Source organism: Leopardus geoffroyi, chromosome C1 (assembly GCF_018350155.1).
Source record: "Leopardus geoffroyi isolate Oge1 chromosome C1, O.geoffroyi_Oge1_pat1.0, whole genome shotgun sequence".
Classification (NCBI taxonomy): Eukaryota; Metazoa; Chordata; class Mammalia; order Carnivora; family Felidae; genus Leopardus; species Leopardus geoffroyi.
In genome coordinates, this window is record NC_059328.1 from 145,036,589 (window position 1) to 145,053,999 (window position 17,411).

The 17,411-nt window shown below is 38.9% G+C and overlaps 1 long non-coding RNA gene across 1 annotated transcript; it reads left to right on the plus strand.

Annotated features, from left to right (window-relative positions):
- Positions 1-286: 286 nt before the first annotated feature.
- Positions 287-1,450, plus strand: LOC123596755. Its single transcript, XR_006711849.1, has 2 exons — positions 287-637; positions 1,169-1,450. It is a non-coding gene; the product is annotated as an uncharacterized LOC123596755 (long non-coding RNA).
- The last annotated feature ends 15,961 nt before the right edge of the window (positions 1,451-17,411 follow it).

Sequence of the window (17,411 nt, forward strand, 5' to 3'; positions counted from 1 at the left end):
CCTCAAACCTGATAAGGACACTCTTTTATTTAAGAATTTTTAGTGGCTTCCCATGGCTCCTAGTAAACAAACCAACAGTCCTGATATGGTACCTAAGGTCCTGGATCAACGGTTCTCAATCCTGGCTTCAAATTATACATATCTATGATCCTTTTCTTCGGTACCTCAAGGGAAGTTGATTTAACTTTCTCAGTTTTATTTCTGATGCTCCAGAGCTAGAGTCTGTTTGATTTAACCAGACGTACATGCTGGAGTGGACAGGTAGAGGAATAAATAGAATGGGAATTCCCAGAAGATTATAGAGTGCTAACAAACCAATCAGTAGGGATTCCATATTCTAGCTTGAGAATGTTGGGACTAGAGTCACTGTACAATTACTGTCATGGTTTCCCCTACATATCAGTCAGAGTTCTCCTGAGAAATAGAACCAAGAAGATTGATTCATTTGCTCTAAGGAATTGGCTCCTTAGAGCCAATCCTCATTTTGATGGAGGAGGCTGACATGTTAAAGACTCAGGAGAGTTGTAGTTGCAGTCCAAAGGCAGCCTTCTGGCAAGCCAGGAAGAACTCGTGTTGCAGATGATGTATTCAGTCTGCTGGAGAATTTCCTCTTGCTTGGGTGGGACGTGGAGCAAGGGTGAGTTCAGCCTTTTGTTTTAACTCAAGTTTTCCACTAATTAGATAAGGCCCACCCACAGTATAGTAGGCAATCTGCTTTACTCAAAGTTCACTGATTAAATGTAAATCTCATCCAAAAACACCCTCATAGAAACATCCAGAAATATCTGGGCACCATGGCCCAGCCAAATTATAACATAAAGGTAACCATTATACTGTTTATTTACTTTCTCTTTTGTAATCTTTTAATAGACTGCTACAATTAAAGTCAGGGTACGTAAGGTGTCATCTGTTAATTTATGAACCATTTGAATAAGAATTACAAGGAAAACTTGTTAAAGGACGAATTCCTGGGTCCCATACAGATTAATGGACTCAGAACTTGCCTTTTAATAAATGCAGGAAATAATTTTCTGACTAGTAAAATTTGAGAATGATTTAATTCCGTGTCTTCTGAAATAATTGGATCATACAGTAGTTATTGTTTCCTTGAATTGTTTGCTTTACTACATACACAGTAATGATCAGTGTGCATGTTTTCCATTATTAGCACTGCCTTCAAGGAGTTCTCAAGGGCTTGAACCAAGAGTTTCACGAAGGATATGAATACAATTCTGGAAGAAAATTACATGATCCTTTTATTATTGTTGTGGTTGCGTGGAATAGGACATTATCTATGATATTTGCTTGGAATGGCATTAGAAAATTAGCCTTGTCCTAAGATGCTTTCACCTGATTTCTAAATCAGAATTTCTAAATTTAATTGTAAGAAAATTGTATCTTAAGTCATGTTACATATTCTCCTGAAGAATAAAAACATACATGAACAGAATCTGTCTTTATTATCTTTTTACAGTGAATTAGTAAATATGTATATAGAAGTATTTCCAAGATCATTTCCTTAGGGCAGTACTCATTTTAAAATTTGGTTCACAAGTCAAAAAGCTCAGTGAATGTTTTATACTGCATTGATTTTTTAAGAGTCATGATAAGCATTAGGGACTATTAATGCTTCCAAGAAGTTCTCTAGTTTAAAGAAATTGTTCCATTTGTTTTCATAAAATGTGCCCACTGGCTTATATAAAAAACCATGTTTTTAGGGGCACCTGGGTGGCTCAGTTGGTTGGGCGTCCGACTTCACCTCAGGTCATGATCTCGCGGTTTGTGAGTTTGAGCTCCGCGTCGGGCTCTGTGTTGACAGCTTGGAGCCTGGAGCCTGCTTCAGATTCTGCGTCTCCTTCTCTCTCTGCCCTTCTCCCACTTGTGCTCTGTCTCTCTCTGTCTATCAAAAATAAATAAATGTAAAAAAAAATTAAAAAACATGTTTTTATATGACATTATTTAACATTTTTCTGGAGCATATTTTGGAAGATGCTAATTTAGCAATTTCTGTCTTTAATTATTCATTCAATAACAACCATTTTTGAGATCCTTCTCTGTTCTAGGCAGTGTATTATGCTTTGGGACATACAAAAATGAAGAATATAGAGCTTCTGATATAAGGAAAAGCATGGTTTGGAATTTTCAGACACATAAGTGGATAAATTGCAAAACTATGACCTAGATATTTAATAGAGACCCAAACTGAGTGTTACAAGGGGTCAAGGGATCTATTTTGTCTTCTTGGTAAACTTGAGGTAAAAAAAAAAAAAAAAAAAAAAAAACTATGGTTTTGAATAAGCACAATCCTTCTGTGAAAAGTGGGAACAAGAAGAGGTTTTAAAGCAAGATAGAGACATGATCAATTAAAAATACTTTCAGAAAGATCATTTGGTAGGACTATGGTGGAGGGGTTGTAGTACGAAGAGCCTGGTGAGAGAAAGAACAGATGGGAAGCTATGACAATATTTCAGCTGAGTGATCCTGAGTTTCTGAACTAAGGCAGTTGCAGTGGAATTGAAGAATACAGGCCAGATTTGAGAGACATTCAGAGAATAACTGACAGGAGAAGCTGACATTTGAATATGGGGACGGAAGGGAAATGGAAAGGTGACAAAGATTGCCTTAAGATTTGTACCTTAGGACATGGCATGGGTGGTAATTCTAATAACATCTCAGGACAGAGAGGAAGGAAAGGGGGTATTGATTTCAGACTTGAACCCACGAAGTTTGTTATGCCTGGAAGGGAGCAACATGCACATCCATTCTGGATGAAACTCAAAAAAGATCAGGGTTGACAAATTTACTTGCAAGTTATCAACCTATAGGTAACTGAAGTTAGGACTGTGTGTGAGAACATTCAGAAAGCACATCGAATAAAGAGGAAACAGAAAGAAGACAGGAATCTGGCTAAGAGTGATGTGTATAATATGAACTAATGAGAGAGAGCCTTTGGTGAAGACCAAGAGAATGCAATTAGAAAACATTCAAGGAGAACAAGACGGAAGGAAGGAGTTTCAAGAAATGCATCCATGTATCCCTCAGTGCTGCACAGGGTTTTAATTTCCCTTATCATTTTCTTCTCCTTTGCAGTCTCCTCCACTGCTGGTGTGCTTAGAAGCTCTTCTCTAGATGTGCTAAATATGCACTGACATTGTTTTCTATCTGATAGTTTTATTTTCTATATTTAATTATTCAATCTAATGGAATTCATTTTATGATTAAATGTGGCATTTAGATTTAAGTTGATGCCCCTCCTCCACCCAGAAGATAATTTATCCATCTCATATGTTCACCACTTCAAAATGGTTCCATCTCAACTCCTCTGTGTCATCTGATTCACTTGCTCCAGCCCTGTGACTGTTGCCAGGACTAACTGCTGAACCTACTTCACCACACAGACCTCCCGGTCCCTGCCCTAACAGGCTTCCTTACAGATACAAAGGAGTGAAAGGCAACAGTTCCTGTTCAATGAGGAAATAGGTGTAAATACTGTGGTGTGTGTGTGTGTGTGTGTGTGTGTGTGTGTATGTGTGTTGTAACTAGAACAAATATCCTTGGGGCACATCCTTGACTAACCAATGACAGATGGGAGAGGGGAAATCTAAAGATCAATTTTTTTTTGCCTTTGACCTCAGATGATGTGTCATAAGAAGCAATAGTCTACACTGTCTCTTAGAAAATGGTCTCTGAGTTGGAGTAGTCAGTCAATCAATACAATTCTTGCACTTTCTATTGGCTTTCTCCTTTTTACTTCATTCTCCTTTTCTTTATTCTTTCTGTCTGGGGTTAGTCTCCCTGATAAAAGGGTATCCTATTAGCCTTTGCCTCAGGATCTACTTTCCATGGATCCAAAGCTAAGACATTACTCAACAATAACAACATTTATTAAGAGCCCATTCTTGCTTCTTGGGTTTGGAATTCTTTCACAATATAATAGGGTATTAAGAGGGACTCTGGGTATATCACACGTCCAGTTGATGTCTCTTTAGCTTACTTATTATGGTCACATAACACATTTTAATATGAGATTTGTCGATTCTCTCCACATTATTCTTTATTTTCAAACTGTTCTTATTTATTTCCATCAATGCATAATGTTATCCATATACAATATGATCATTGTGTAATGCAATCCATGTGTAATGTGATCAATGTTGTTGCATTGTTTCATCCATCACAGGCCTCAGAAGTTATGAACAACACAATAGCTGGCAAGTCCTTACCTTTCTAAAATAAAGTGCCAGAGCTCTTTGAGACATGCTCAAATATTATGAAAGCGGTTTATAGCTAATTCTATTCCACTAGCCATTTCCAGTTGGTTGTGAGAAAACGAAAAATTATTTGGGGTTTAAAAGGCTGTAATGAGAATTGCTTTGTAAAGAGTTGACAGATTACTATGTGTCCTCTTCACAATTGCCCACGAGGGAAAGAGGAAGATAAAACCAGATGGAAGGAATTTCAAGAGAATATTTTGGGAAGCTTGCCATGGATTCCCTGGGGTGAGGAACACTGGAACAAGAACACTGGAACTTTCACACCTAGAAAGTATAATGATGAGCTATGCCTGGGTGTACCAGCCAAGGCAGCCAGATAAGAGAGCTTTCACTGTGAGCAAGCTGTGCTTGGTGGGGCAAAATGTCCGTGGAGATTGGAGCTGGCTGAGCCATTTTGTAGAAACTCCTAAGGGTGCTTTTGCTAGAAAAGCAAAGAAGACAGGAGATGTACTCCCAAAGGTGGGAAGGTGAGGGAGGAGTTACGGGCAGCCAGCATGGTTGGGCCATCTACAATTGGAGGACACTAACAGGGAAATTCTGAAGGCTCCCAAAAAGAATATTCAAAACCTCTTTAAAAGAGACAATCTTCTGGGGCACCTGGGTGGCTCAGTTAGTTAAGCCTCTGACTTCAGCTCAGGTCATGATCTCATAGTTCAAGAGTTTTTTCCCCACATCGGGCTCTGTGCTGACTGCTCAGAGGCTGGAGCCTGCTTCAGATTCTGTGTCTCCCTCTCTTTCTGCCCCACCCCTGCTTGTGCTCTGTCTCTCTCTCTTTCAAAAATAAATCAACATTAATTTTTTTTTAGTATATGTGCTGCCGAAGCGAGCACAACATTAATTTTTTTTTAAAAGAGAGAAAATCTTCAACCAAAGAGACTAATGCCCCTGAGGTTCAAGTCCTTTTACTTCTCTGTCACTTCATGAATATGAGATAGTGAGGTTTGGGCTATGGTGGATGGCAGCAGTGGGGACACATTGGATCTGAAGAGGGGAATGGTGTGGCTCAAGGAGAGGCACTGCCTTAACCAGAACCTGATAGTTGTATCTGGAACACAACTAAGAGACTGTTTTCTCTATCCAAAGCTCTAGATCTGGTGATGAGAATTTTCTTATCATATATATGGCTCTTTCTCCAGGAAGACAAATCTAGTCTCATGAGCACTGGGTCAGGGCAGACTCCCTGTCACTTCATGAACATAGAACACATGGCTACTATTGCTTTATTGTCATCCACATGGGGCTACAGCCTTTACCAAATTAAGTCTATGGCTTCCTACTGTACTTAAGGAAAGCAACTCTCAGTGATTCTAAGATGGATTACTCTCCTAAGCAATGTTATCCTCAGTGATTCTATAGTAACTTCCTGTTTTAATTTATCTTGTAATGTAGCACCAGCTTCTCACACTAAAGAAGAAACAGGGAGGGGACCCACACAGCCAATCTTTTGTAAGCCATCTAGGCTGGAAGGGTACCTACAACATGTGAGTTCCAGGGGGCCATAGATATCTACTTAGCACAATGTGAAATGATTGGAATATTCTAGAAAGGGCAAGGAATTTGACCAGTGATTTTCTTAAAACTTGAAAGAGTAAAGTGTATACAATCCCATTCTTGTGGTTATCCTCTTTTTCATTATCACTTGATCCTAGCATTTTCTTCTTCTTTTTTTAAATGTTTATTTATTTTTGAGAGGGAGAGAGAGACAGAGTGTGAGTGGGGCAGGGGCAGAGAGGCGAGGAAGACACAATCCAAAGCAGGGTCCAGACTCTGAGCTGTCAGCACAGGGCCCGACGCGGGGCTTGAACTCGAGAACTGTGAGATTGTGACCTGGGCCGAAGTCAGACGCTTACCCAACTGAGCCACCCAAGTGTCCCCTCCTAGCATTTTCTTTTGCAATTAATGCAACTTCTACCATCCATCACAATTTTAGGGAAATCTTCTGATGGTCACTCATTACTGTTAATGTGACATCCCCACCTGTATTCTGAAACTGGGGTCAAATCCACTCCCTCCCAGTTAGGCCAGGCATTCTTTGGATAACATGATGCTTGGAAACCAAGCTTCTTCAAAACAACTCTCTCCTATAGTGTTAATATTTTTTCACAAGGGTGCCAAAATATGTTGCTTATTCTTTATAGTTTTCCCCACATAATTCTTAATGAAACAGATTACTCTTTCTTTATTAAAAATTCCATTGACTATTTTTCACACCTGTACATTTGTAGTATTCATGCATCATATTAGACTGCTTGTACCTGGATGAGAGACATTCTTTTTTTTAATGTTCATTTATTTATTTTGAGAAGGGGGAGAGAGAGAGAAAGAGTGCAGGGGAGGGGCAGAGAGAGAGGTAGAGAGAGAGCCCAAGCAGGCTCTGTGCTGACAGTGCAGACATGGAGTTCAACCTAACCAACCCTGAGATCAAGTCCTGAGCTGAAATCGAGAGTCGGATGCTTAACCGACTGAGTCATCCAGGTGTCCTGAGAGACATTCTGTGTGACACGTAAACTATGGTAGAATTGATCATCCCTCTGTGACTAAGGCTTTGTTACCAGTTCTTCTCTTCAAAGGAATGAGTGTCTTTCATGAAGCTTTCAAGTCCCTCAAAGAATTCATATTCATCAGGTTGGCCTTATCATTCATCCAAATGTCAGAGAATCTCAGAAGTGGACACAGTTTGGGATGAAGTTGGCATCTCTCCCTTACTGCACCTCCCTTCTATTTCATCTATTAATTCCAGAGAGCCATGGAGGATAGACTATGCCCCTCAGAGCCGTTCAGTTTCTCAGCTTTCCTGGGGACCATCATGAGAAAGGAAGATCTAAGCTGGTAGGGTTCTGTGCCCCAACCCAGCTTCAACAGGGGTAGGTCTGCTTTTATCTGTTTTATTTTTCCTCCTTCATAAGTTTTCTTAAGAAGTTGTAAGAATCTTATTTGCCCCTACCTTTAATCACAGTACTGGAAGGTGCTTAAGGTCATGAGTTACTTAGCCCTGGTAACTATTACCATAACTCTGGTATTAGTGCGGCCAATCATATTTTCTTGCAAATAGATGGTAAATAATATGCAATTTTGGAAAACACACTTTGAATGCAAATTTTTCTTTCACACTCTCATCATAATGGTTGCACAAAATTAATTTATTACATAAAAGTCCTCTTGTTTTGAAAATGAAATCCTCTTGCTTTAGAATGTGTGCATTAAGATGTTTCTCAGAAAATAATATATATATATATAAATTATATATACAAAATTATACACATATAAATTATATCTAAATCATACATATATAAATGATAAATAAATATATATATATATCATTGCTGCAATTTTTGCTTTTATTTGAACATCCCCTGAAGTTACCGCTTTTCATACTGTTTGAAAGGCACGCAAAATTGAAGTATCAGTGACACTTTCTTTAGTACAGCTATTTTGCCTTTAAATAGCACCAATTTAAATGTGCATTATTACGTTAGGTGGGTTTATTTTCTAAAGCCACCATATGAAACACTATACTAGTGGTTCTAGATAGTTGTTTACACAGTTACTTTAATGGCCTGTCCCACCTTTATCTCCGAATTTCAAACTGCTCTTTTTTCAGTTGTATCATTTTGTAACCCACACAAAACACAAGGAATGTTTACTGGTGAAAAAGCTGACTGGACCATCTCTTTCTCTTTTTTTAAATGTTTATTCATTTATTCTGAGAGAGAGAGAGAGAGAGAGAGCGCAGGGGAGGGTCAGAGAGAGAGAGAAAGAGAGATTCCCAGGCAGGGTCCACACTGTCAGTGCAGAGCCAGAAGCAGGGCTTAATCCCCAGAGCTGTGACATCATGACCTGAGCTGAAGGCAAAGGTTGGATGTTTAACCTACTGAGCCTCCCAGGCTGGACCATCTCTTTGACTTAGGAAAGTATTTTAAAATAAACCCCCAGGGGCGCCTGGGTGGCGCAGTCGGTTAAGCGTCCGACTTCAGCCAGGTCACGATCTCGCATTCCGTGAGTTCGAGCCCTGCGTCGGGCTCTGGGCTGATGGCTCAGAGCCTGGAGCCTGTTTCCGATTCTGTGTCTCCCTCTCTCTCTCTGCCCCTCCCCCGTTCACGCTCTGTCTCTCTCTGTCCCAAAAATAAATAAACGGTGAAAAAAAAATTAAAAAAAAATAAAAAATAAACCCCCAAAACAAAATCAAGAATAAGGCAAGGATCACCTTGAGCCCCATTGCCCCTCACAAAACTAGTCCAACTGAGTTGAACCTGATGGCCTTATCCAGTGCAAAGGCCTCCAAGAGATTTCTCCATTTTTAGGGGCTATTTCTTGCTGCCTATCTTGTCTCTCAGATCTCACACCTGTGAGAACCACCGTGGCTTTGCCTTGAATCAAGGTGGGTGTGAATTTCAGGCACATCATTGGCCTGGAACACTTTATTATTCAAAAATAATCATCAGACTGATGAACTTTGCAAATGACTATCATGGGGATGGTTCACCTCCCGGAGTGTCAGACCTCCTATCCCAGCACTAATGCCACTTTGACTCTTTTCTTTCCTCCTCTTGTCTTTTTTCCTCCTTCCTAGTACTAACAAGGATTCTTGAGTTCTTATATTGAAATAGTCCCAACCACTCACAGAATCAGCTCAAACACTTTCACTTCATAAGAAGTGTTTTGGTGAATGTATCTTTCACTATTTTATTACAGAAAAAAATAAGAAAGGTTTTGTGTTGCTTTGTTCCTAGTAGTTTTGTTGTTGCTGAGAATGGGTAGGGGCTATCTTTTTTGTCAGACTGCCAAGAAGCCAATTTTTTTTTTCTTATATAAAGGCAAGCACTTGGGGGGGGGGGTTGGGATGGGTTGGAATGGTAAGTGGATTTCTTCTCTATTGATAGGCAAAGGTATCCTGAGTAACAGAAGGTACTAATTAAACCATGAATAGACCAGAACCAATGTTGGGTCACTTCAGATATAGCCAACATTAAGAGAGGAGCAAGACAATGGAGAAATGTAGGGAATAAAAGCAAGCATACTCAATTCGGTTGAGTTGAGTTAAAGAAACAGCCTATGTAACTTACGAACCTACAATGTAAAAAAAGGTGGAAACATGAGAAATCCTTTAAATTATTTCTTTCATTTCATTACATGTCTGTAGTTATAAAAGCATTTGTGGGCTAATAGCAAATTAGAAGTTCTCCATGTAGATTTGTTCTTCATTTAAACATAATTTTTGAATTTATTTGTTTTTCACTGAACTTGAAAATACCTTGTGTGGGATATTAGGCTCTGTGATTTTTGTAGGTTCTCTCATCGAATTCTCACATCAAACTACATCAAATGGTAGAAGCTATTTCTATCTCATTTTAGCAGTGAGAAAAGCCAAGCCCAGGGAGGTTAGTAAATTACTTAAGATCACAAATCTAGAAACTTCGAAGCAAGGATTCATAAGCCAACAATTCTGTGCTGGCATCAGAGGTCTTAGCTAAGATCCTAAAAGTCATGGTGATTTAGATGACTTTGAATTGTGTTTTAAGCCTGGTATGTGTCAGTATGATTAACAGAGTGGTATGTTAGTAGAATGTTATCCCTAATAAAGTGGTATCTTTTAATTATTCTCTAATATTTAAAATGTGTGATAACAGATTTGTAATAACCTTATAATTTTACTGATTTATTTGATGAAATATTTTCACAATATATGTTTTGGTCCCAATGACTGATGCCATGCCTTACTGAGTACTCAACGTTGAAACAGGAGACAACATGGGATTCAGGAACAAACAAGGGCTTGAATATTTTACTCACCTTGTGTTTGTACTGCAAAGACTTTATCATTGTGTTATTTGGGTTTTCTGTTATCCAAACTCCATTAGTAATTGCAGCCTCCTCTAAAGATGTGGACTCCAAATTCAATTCCAGAAGAAGGAACATTTTGAAACGGTGAGCAAATAAAGAAGAAAAAATAAATGACACTTCTCTTTCAGTATGACTATCTACTTGATAACAGAGATTCAAAAAGACATGCTAATTACTAAATAATTTCCAGTTAGTTGTTAGTCAATATTTTTCTTTCAGGAGAAGTATAGTAGTATTTACTGTGTGGCTACTGATAACATACCTAATTTAATGGCACAGTTTCAATGAATTGTGATGTCTACATTGTCCTTCATCTACATTACTTTTTGCAATTGGTATGCAACCTTTCTCAGGCATAGAGGCAGCCTTGTCATTCATTGGTGTTGTGAAGAAGCATAAATAATCACTACGTGACATTCTGACACAAAGGTTTATTTAGTGATGTTTGCATTCTGACATTGACAGAATATGTGAGGACATTTCATCAACAGCAACTCCAGCCTCACAGAATGCAAAAAAAGAATATGCACGTTACTGAGAACTGGGACTGGGCTCTGACCTCCCCCCCCCCACTTTTACATCTTTCTTCTTTCTCTCCCCTTTTCTAATTGTTACATCTTTAGTCTTTGATTTTATTAAAAAGAACTCACTGAAAGAACTTTCCACAGGTATAGAAAATCATTATATGATTTGGTCATTTCACAGCATGTTTTTTTTTTCTTTTTTTAATCTCGATGCAAAATGAAACTTGATGCGAAACAAAAACAATACTGATATGTAAATTTTGAACAGCAAGCATCTTCTTTATGTTATGTGCAGAAAAGAGTGCTAACACCCATCCACTCTCTCCAACAGAGAAATTCGCTAATTTAAAAAAAAATGTCAATCATCTCAGTTCTGTTTGGAGAATAGGCTTTCCAATTAATAAAGTGAGGCAAGGAAAAAGAGTGGCTGTAGAGAATCATTACATTTAATTGTTACCCCAATTTCTAGAGCCGTGGTATTATTATCTGTGGGTTCATAATAAATAGGTCAAAGCTCCCTATAAATGAATTAGATATAATATTTACTTTCTGAAGTTTTACATTCAGATCAGTTTCAAACAATTGCTACTTACTCAACTGAAAATTTGAATTGCTTTAAGCACCTACTTTGTAAACTGGAGGAGGGAACCACATGACCAGGAAGTGGAGAGTTTAATGCACTCCTACTCCACCCCTAAACTAATCCCCAGGGCCTCCTCCATTATCTCATGGGCAACAGGAAGCTTATCTGTGGGCTACTGGGTAATCACTAACGTGGGTGAGTTTACATTGTCATTTTACTGGGTGAACTCCAAGCAGTTATTTTTCCCGGAAGGTAAAGCTAAATAAAAAATAGTGAGAGTTTTCACGGAGTAAACACTGGGAGGAAATCTAGAAATAAACATGTATAAAAATGATATCCTAGTTTCTAGTGCTTATCGTTTTTATTTCAGTAATTTCTTCACCCCACCCTCACCACATAATTGTATAATGGAAAGCAAATGGCCAGGTCTGCCCATCCTAGCTTGGCCATCTGCCAGTGTGGCCAGTTTTGCCAGTGCTCTTCCATTGGTTTATCGGTCATCTTTGTGAGAATTTTAATTTTTGCGCTCGTTCATCTTTTTCTTTCTTCTTCCCTTTCTTTCTTCCTCCCTCCCTTTCTTCTTACCTTTTTAAATTCAGGACAGTATGATATCAAGTAGTGAAGAGAGATGGTAAAGACAGACTTCCTACAACTCGTATCTGCATCCACAGAAAGCAATAGAAACATTATCCATAAAAAAAAAAAAAAAACTTAAAAAATTTCTGAGGCCCCATATTCTTCCATTTAGACATCAGAGGCCCCATATTCTTCCATTCATGTTCATTATTTATGATTGTAATTGGAAGGATTGGATTAAACTGCAGTCAAGCCACCTTGTGTCCTGCTTTGCCCATGTGCTTTTCCAATGAGGGGAAGAGCCTCCCGTACCTTGGATTTAGATCCACACGTGTTGGACTCCAGTGATGTGAGAGTCCAGGGGAGCATGGGTTATTAATCCCTAGTGTCTCTCTGTTGCCAAAGGATGAAGGCTCTCAGGAGTGGGGAGGGAAGGGAAGAGGATGTCCGTGTGTGACCTTTCCCAAGGAAGCTCCTCTACTAATAAGTAGGAATTCACACAGATCAGGGTTTCTCAATCCTGTCATAATCACTAAGGGACCTTTAAAAACAAAAATACTGATGCCTGGGTTTTATACCCACAGAATCTGATATAATGATCTGGGTGGAGTCCCAAGGCAAATCTAATGCATAGCTAGAAACTATAAACAGGGCAATCTGATTTCAGAAAATTCTATTCATCCTTCTTCCTTCCTTTCTAGCCTGGGTTACATATTGTGAAATGTTTGAGTTCTCTTCACCGTTCCCTTTGTCATCATGGTTTTTGTGCCCTTTCCTTTATTTTCCTATCTTGTCCTGTGGCCCAACTGCTCCATTACTCCTGACTCTCCCTCTCCTTCATGCAGTCTTAATACTGCCTCAGTACTGGAGGATTCTAAAAGGTATGTATGTTTTTCTTTCAGGAGAACTATAGTAGCATTTACTGTTTTGGCTACTGATAACATATCTAATTGAATGGCACAATGTAAATGAAGTCTATTGTCTACAATTTCCTTCATCTGTGTTACCTCTCACAACTGGAATGCAACGTTTCTGAGCCATAGAGGCAGCCTTGTCATTCATTGGTGTTGTCAAGAAGTATATATATATGTATGTATATTCCTACCCTCTAGCAGACTATAATCAAAGCTAAGATCAACATGGCTATTAGCTATTACCTCTCCCACCCCAAATAAGAGACTTGTGGTTCTACCAGATTCACGTAATTCAGACAAAACTGAAGGTTTATGCATACCTTCTCCATCAGTTGGTTAGACTATATCAGTATTTCTGGATATTTGTTTAACAAAACTTTTAGAAAGACACTGATAAATTCCACCTTTCTGTTCTGACTGGCAGCCACAGAGGTGTGCTGCTTGATCTCCCTTCAAGAAGAACTTGCCTTTCCGCTGGAAGCAATGCCTGTAGCTGCTAGCCTCCAGCTACAGCGCCTTTCCCAATCTGGTGTAGCACTCAGCAGGAATCCTCTCCTTTTGGGAGTAGCCTGCAGCCAATGCCAGCTCAGTGGGTCCATTAGGATAGGGCCAACCCTGTTCAATATGGTACTATTCCAACGGGCGACTTTCTGGAGCTCCCCATTGGGTTGGCTAAGACTTTATCAAATTTGCATCATAGAGCATCTGTGTACCCAATTCTGGCTCCTCCCACCTTTCTTATCATTGGTATTAGATCAGCATCACAGTCTATGGGTTCTTTCGGCTTCATCTTGTTCCTTCTCTTTTGTCTTAAGTGTGCGTTACCTCCTAAGAAAACTTTTGCCCTCCTAGCTTTGTGTAAGTATCTGCTTCCAAGATAAACTGTATTGACACAATCTGTCAATCTTTGTTAACATTTAAAAATAAAATTACAAAATTTGCATTTTTATTTTCCCGTCTTGGAAAACAATTCCAATCTTTTCTGTATACAGCAACTCAGGAAGTTAGGGTGAAAAATCTACTCTTCCAACCCCAAAATGCTACTGGTTGCATTTTTTTTCTTCCAGTATTTTAATCCATGTTTGTAAGGTTCTATGAAATGAGTGCAAATTATTTCTTCTCTTATTCCAATTACGTTGACATCTTTCCTCTTAGAAGTCTTGTCATTAACAAAAATCTGCAGATTTCTAAAATAAAGTCACTTGGACACAGGTAATTTAATGCTCAACAAAATGTAAGTGACTCCAGTTTAGTAGGTTTGGAAAATTCACATTAGTTGAAGCAGTATTTCCTTAAAAGAATTGTTTCTCTGAATGTTAAAGCAATCCCCTTCCTTCAGGCACTTACCATGCTGTATTCTTCTTATTGTTGATGTTGCTGTTAATATATTTTGTTGGAATCATATTGTCCTAATTTCTGGTCTGTACATCCCTTGGCATAGTGCTAGGCACATGGTTTGTGCATGTTCAATATTAAACTAAGCAACGTTCTTGTACATATTTTGATATCTGGGACTTCATTGATGTTCTTAGGGAAGAAATCCTTAGAAATAGCACCTCGACTGACATGGATAAGGACAGGAAATTGTTATTTTTCCCTTAGTGCTCTGCCAACAAACACTTGGGTCTGAAAAAACAATTATTATTATTATTTTTAGTGAACGTTGAGTTCTGGAAGGATCGTTTAAAAGTCCTTATTCTTTCATAAACCAGAGTACTCCCATGTACAGCGCTGGAGTAAAATGAGGATTTAAATCAGGAAAACCTTGTTAAACAAATGGCTTCCAAGTGACAATGGCGTTTTGCCTTTCTCTGAATCCTCAGGCAGAGGCCAGGGTTTGGAGCCAAGATTAAGGGCTAGATGAGTCATGCGCCATGGTATGGCAGTGCCTCTTTCCCAAGTCTGCGCAATCAAATCTCCAACTGATTTCTTCTTTTCATTTTTTTCTCCTCTTTTTGGCAAGAGAGAAAATAACTTCAGTATTCTTTTTTTAGGAGGGTTAAAAAAAAAAAAAGTAACACCATTCTATTGCCAAAAATTGCATATAGAATTTCAAAGGGTGACCTCTTCCCAGATATAGCAGAACTTATGGTGGCAATGGAATGTGTCACCTTTTGAAGCATAAACACTTCAGATCCCCAGGCCTGCCCATGTCTTCATTGTACTTTGGAGAACTAGAGGATTAGGAGTAAAGGAATATGAAATATAATGTCATTTTCACCTGAGTATAATTAATGTCTCTGGCCATGAGACTATTCCATGGTGGGAGTCACAGTGGCAATAAATGAATGGTGAGAAGACAGACGCCAGGTATACGGAGATGTTCAAAGCCTCCCTTTTTTCACAGTTGGCCGATTAAGTAATTTTTAGAATTTGGACTTCTCAGGGGCAGGTTTTTTTTTTTTTTCTTTTACATTAAATATACTCTTCCCTACACTGTTCAGTTACATAATAGGGTGAGTTGCATGTGCAAAGTCATGCCTTTTTAGTATTAAGACACAAAATCATATCCTTCATTTTTGAAGTTCTAGTTATTCATGATATTACCAATTTTGGACACAGAAAATAAGATATTGCCAGAGGTACTTTCTGGGCAGATTAAGTATCTAGCTTGTTTTTAATCGAGTTTGTTGTTAAATATAGCTTTGGCTCCCCTTCCCCCCTCCCCGCCCCCCAAGAACTATATGGTAGTCTGTTTGTAATCTATCACTCTATCTTTAAATGTGAGACTCCAAATGATCGTGTATTCCATAGTCATATTTTCCAGATTTTTCTGGCTTTGTGGCCTTGGCTAAAATTGTGAGCCTCTCCTTCCTTTGACCCGTTCTGTTTACAGCATTTCTACTTCAGTTCATCAGACAGCACCTGATTAGGTGGCCTTCTGTCATCTATTCCCCACACATCCCGCCTGGCCTCAGCACAGTGGGGCTGGCTGCCCTCCAGAACGTCATCATGGAAGCAGCTGTCCTGACAGGGGAAGAAGAGTTTGGTTCATCTTTAAACATTTTCAAGGAGTTGGCCTCAATGTCACAAACAGGTTAAAGGCTCAGTCACATTTAAAGTGTGACATGATGGGCTCCTGAAAAATATGTAACTTATCAGGCAGTACTGTTTCTCTAAGAGAGTAAGGACCTTGAAAATGGCAGAAATGGGCACGTTTTGGAATCCCTACTCTACCATCGTTCTAGCTACATAAATACAAACTATGAAGTTCCAAGCACATTGACTGACACATTAAAGTGGGCTAAACAAATTTTAGTTCTCTCTAAAATTTTATTAATTATTTACCATGAGCAAGGAAAAACTGGAGACCTGGAGTACTGGGTATATCAAAATATTAAGAGGTGGACACTCTGTTCTTGCCATTTCATAGAGGAAATTTTGGTGAATTTGGGACTCAAATAAAGAGTAGACTGTACGGACATAAATGCCACAATGCCAATCTAGGGGAATGGGAGTTCAGAGACGAGATAGATTACTGTTACTGGCAGAATAAAATACAGCTTCATGGAGGAAGTGGCACTTGAAGTAAAAGCTGAAGAAATCCATCCATTCCCTACACACTAGTGATGGTGATTTGGACTCTACAGGGATAGAAAAAAGGATACTTATGTGACAAGAATGTAGTTGAGCAAATGAAGTTAACATAGAGTATATTTGGGGAACTGCTAAGAGTCGAGGTTGGCTGGAGCAGAGCCCACTCCAAAGGGAAGGTAGGAGATAATTTTGAAAAGACAGAGTAGGCCATATTTTGGAGGACCTTTGATCTCAACCTATAGGAGAAGCATGACATAGTGGAAGAAGACCCTGGCTGTGAAGCAGGAATCCTACGCTCCTTTCTAGGCATCTGGTAAGGGATAGCAAAGTACCCAGATCCTGGAGTGGAATCAAGGATTCCACTCATCAACTCTGTGACATTGAGCAACTTATTTTCTCTTTATAGCTTCAATTTGCTTCTTTGTTAAAGGAGAGGATTAGACTAGACCATGTCTCTTGAAGTATAAAGTTATTTGTTTATAAATTTGGTTGTTGGAAAATGGCAAAGGTTTTTCATAGAGAAGTGTTTTTTGAAAAGTGAGAATGCATAAAAGTTTGGAAATGAAATAGAGAATTCTTTGGTTTCCATTCCACTGCTATGCTTATGGTTCTAAGGACATAGATCTGGTGACACTATCTAGGACAGTTTGAAGGAGTAAAAGACTGAAGGCAAGAAAATCATTTGATTTGGGGCTTAAAATGAAATGGGGATTTGAAGAAAGTAGCGTTTTTTAAAGAGAGGGGAGATCATGAGAGTTATTGCAGCAATACAATCAAAGGGATTTGGCAGCTCATTGAATATCAGTTCCAAAGCTAACAAGCACAGAACCTATTACTTTTTAAAAATGGACACATTCTTTTAATTAAGTCATATAATTGATTTAGCGATGACTTTTAGTTCTGTATTACTCAGAGTTTCAATGTATGTGGAGTTTGTAGTGATGCAGATTGGTACGTGTTGTTGATCCAACAAATATTTTGGTGGCCGTAGTATGTGACCGGTGGTGTCCTGGGTGTTGGGGACATAGCAGTGAACAAGACAGACAGAATTCTTGCTCCTATAGAGTTTACATGCCAGGACCGCGATGGAGCAGGGAGAGAAACAGACAACCGAAGAAGACAGTGGCTGGGAAAATACAAACAAGTAAAATGAAGATGAACC